This window comes from Eutrigla gurnardus (genome assembly GCF_963514095.1).
Source record: "Eutrigla gurnardus genome assembly, chromosome: 21".
Taxonomy (NCBI): Eukaryota; Metazoa; Chordata; class Actinopteri; order Perciformes; family Triglidae; genus Eutrigla; species Eutrigla gurnardus.
Window position 1 is genome coordinate 6,535,178 of NC_139932.1, and position 3,838 is coordinate 6,539,015.

General features: G+C 38.0%; 1 protein-coding gene across 1 annotated transcript in view; it reads right to left on the reverse strand.

The window, feature by feature from the left end:
- Nucleotides 1–2,627: 2,627 nt before the first annotated feature.
- creb3l2 (cAMP responsive element binding protein 3-like 2) overlaps nt 2,628–3,838 on the reverse strand; it is a 26,705-nt gene continuing 25,494 nt past the window's right edge. Inside the window, exon 12 of the mRNA XM_084038767.1 lies at nt 2,628–3,838. This exon is cut by the window's right edge and continues 724 nt beyond it. The gene's annotated coding sequence lies outside the window, so the exon portion shown is untranslated.

Below are 3,838 nucleotides of genomic sequence, written 5' to 3' on the forward strand. Positions count from 1 at the left end.
GATATTATATGTAATATAATGGATGTAATTATGAACATTGTTTATATTTTGGCATTTTGTGTATTTTAGATTTGCAATTTAGCTTCACTTAAAAGCCTTTATTTTATTTTATTTTATATGAGCGGAAGTGGGGTTTGTTATTCTTTATGGGACGTGACAATTTAAAAAAACTTGCTAAAGCGCGAGCCGCTGTGAGGGCGGCGACAATTAACACGTTCAGTGTGTGCGGACTCCAGCTAACCGCAGTATCCCTTCATATCCGCCTGTGTCTGTCTGTCCGTCCGTCCATCCATCTTTCCCATGGGACGAGCAGCGTGGCATTGTGGGATATTCCCTCTCCTCCTTTCTGCAGCATCATCAGTCAGAAAGTAGGGCAGAGGGTGAGCGTGCGCGCGCGAACGCACGCACGCTCTCAGCATCTCCCTCGCAAACACTAATCACATACACAAACACACTCACGGCCCATATGCTGCGTTCAGGGACTGCGTGTGTCATGATGATAATATTCTCACATTGCCTCCCATGATGTTACCATTCTCTGCAGCAGTAGGTCTTCCTGTCAAACATCAGGCCACATCTGTCTGCCTCCTGCAGTCCCGAAACATTAATCATCCAACCAAATATGGACGTGCAATCACAGACGTACATCTGGTCATTCTAGTGAGAACCTCTATTTGGATGCATTTGGCATTGGAAAACTTTTGGTCACAAGTTTTGCTTCAAAGTCATTTTGACTTAGAATCTTTTAACTTTGACTTAGAAGCTCAAATAACTTGAGTCAACATTTTTGCTCTGTATTTTAAAATTCAATTCAGTATCATTTTGAATTAATGAGTCAACATTTTGGCGTAACATCTCAGAATTTTGACTCAAATCAACTTTTTTAACTGTTTTTTAATCTGAATTTAGTATTTACAATTTCGATTTGATTAAGAATCTCATATTTTTTATTAGGCTAGTGATTCATCATTTCAATTTAGTAATGCAATAATTTCACATCCTATCTTTTAATTTTCAACTTGTGTTGATTATGTGGGTCATAACTTTGACGTAAATACAATTTGGACTTATATTTTTTAAATTTGGATAATACGTCTAGGTAAGTTAAATTTGACTTCAGTCAACAGTTGTATATTTAGATTTTTTTGCCGCCCACAATGTTCACGTAATGGCTCATAATTGGGACCTATAGTTATCATTTTTATTCTTATGATGCATAACTTTTCAACATTTATTTTCCTGGCATGAATGAGCTTCCATTTTTGAAATGTGTTGAGAGCAGACACACATCTTGGACTCAAAGGCAGAACCCAGTGTAGAAACGTTCTCTGTGAAAGGACATTTCATTTATAATGAACAAGATCTGTGAAAACTCCTGTGAAATCAGATCTCTTTGAACTATTTACTGGCTCTCTGTTACGAATGTTTCATCACACAGTTCAAAGACTCGATTCTATTACAAACACGACACTCCATAAGTGGAGCGGTAATGGAATTTATTGTTGCTGCGTTACTATGAGACTGGACTGTTATGAAGCTGTGGGACTGTGTATTGTCTTGGACCATCAACAATTCTCACCACTAATTATGAGGCGATGCTGCTGATCTATTTCAGGATCCTTGTCATGATGGAGGAGATAGAAGCTCCTCTGCAGGCCAGTAGGTTGACCCCGAGACACATGTCTGTCCTAATGGACTTTAACTTAATTTAAAGCAGCACTGAACATGCTTTGAAGCCAACAACAACGATTCATCATCCACTGAAGGAAACGTTGCACTTTTTTGCTTGTTTTCACAAAACGTAAAAACCCTTTACTTTTTGGAACAGCTGTTTAACCTGACGATGTTATTGTTCGTTACACTCTTTGCAGAGAAACAAGCTAGCGATGTTAGCATCTTCATGAGAATTACAATCGCAGCACAGGCCTTTCTCCCTCATTCTGTGGACTTAAAATGGATCCATTAGCATTTCATTTCTGGTGAATCAGTGTTATTGATTATCTGGAGACGGGAGTGTGTTTCCCTACAACGTGACAAGACTGCGGATGAAGCATTAAATTGTTCCATTTTACTCTAATTCCTTGCTGATTTCATGCTAAAGCTACAGAACATAAAAAAGCAACATCGTTGGTAACGTTGCGAGACAAAAGCTGCCACTGACGTAGTCATGGTGACGTCACCCACTGGTTTGTGGAAGCCTCGAGCATCTTGGAATTTTTGCGACCAGTGAATGAAGTGACCATATTTGGACTGCAGAGGAGCGACGGGTGGATCTGATGAACAGCAGCAGGGTGACACCCCAAGCAGCAACTGGATTCGGGACCCATCTGGATTCTGGTGTGAAGCTGCTAGCTTCATAATTCAAGGTCAACTTTACAGCTTCGTGTTAAAGTCATCTTAGTGGCTAAGTGCATTGGTAGCATAGAGGCAATATTTTACTCTATTCAAAACAATGTGCCATCATTTTAGTATTATATCAGGCCTACTTGTACGATGGTATTATTTGTCTCATAACATGTCCAAGTATCATACTACTTTTTACAATATTGTAACAACTTTTTTTGTAATGTCAACAAACAGACACACAATCACAATATGCTTTTGCAAAATATGCTTTTACTAAGGAAAATACTATATTCATTTGAAAGCAAAAAGACAGGAGTGGCTTTACACAGGAGCAACGTGGAAATGAAATCTGATTTGGAAAAGATCTCTGCAGGCACTGAGGAATGAAGTTGTGGCTACATTGCAGCAAAGACTATCGTCAGTGCATCCTAACATACAGATTTCAACAATAAATCTTTGACAGTTTAGCCACTGATTGATCCGCAAAGCTTAAAATATGAGACCAAGATATACAAATATTGTTTTCTAGTCTCTAAACAGGACTGGAATCTATTAACGTCCATTGATTCATCCTCAGTTTGTGAAATACAATTTCTTACATTTCTGGGTTCTCAGCTCATTTCAATTTCAACAGTGGAGATTTTTGAAAATGGGATGTTTGTATTTACAACATGAATGCACGTCTGGTTTAAGCGTCTGTAACACACGAAAGAACACGTTTCCATAAAGCTCAGAATTTAAACACCCAACTGTAACACACTGGAAATGAACATGTAAGACTTTTAAAGCCATGATGTGTAATTAACAAACTCTACCCTAAAGAAAGTCATGACAAACCACGACGCCAAAGCATCGAACGTTGATAATTTACCAGCAACAACCCGTCCAAAATAGACTGGGAACACATTATGGATTGGTTTATAAACTATAGACACATTTAGACTTGCTTATTTATTAACAACTTATATTTACAAAAATAGATTTTTTTTCATTTCTTGGGAGAAAGGTGTTTTTTTGGCAAATGCTGAGAGATCAGAGCAGATAAACATATTTAGAGCTGACAGTGAAAGTGTTTCAGGGTTAAAGGTCAAAAACAGAAGTTATTTCTGTGGTTCCTTTACACAGTTAAATTTAAAAAAAGTTTAATATTTGGTGAAATACACTTAATATCAATGGTATATTAATAAGATTGAGACCACTTTGTCTGTAGGATAAATACGAAGCTACTGTCAGCAGGTGGTTAGCTTAGCTTAGCGTAAAGACTGGAAACAGAGGGAAACAGCTAGCCTCGTACGGAAAGCTCACATATAAATGTGTCATATCTCATTTGATAATGAGTGAGTTTTAGAGATCCTGGCAGGTGTTTTTTTTTATCTTTGGGCAAAAGGAACGCTAGCTGTTTCCTTGTGCTTTCAGCCTCTATGCTAAGCTAAGCTAACTAGCTTCTTGTGGTAGCTTCATATTTAGCATACAGACATGAGAGTGGTATGAA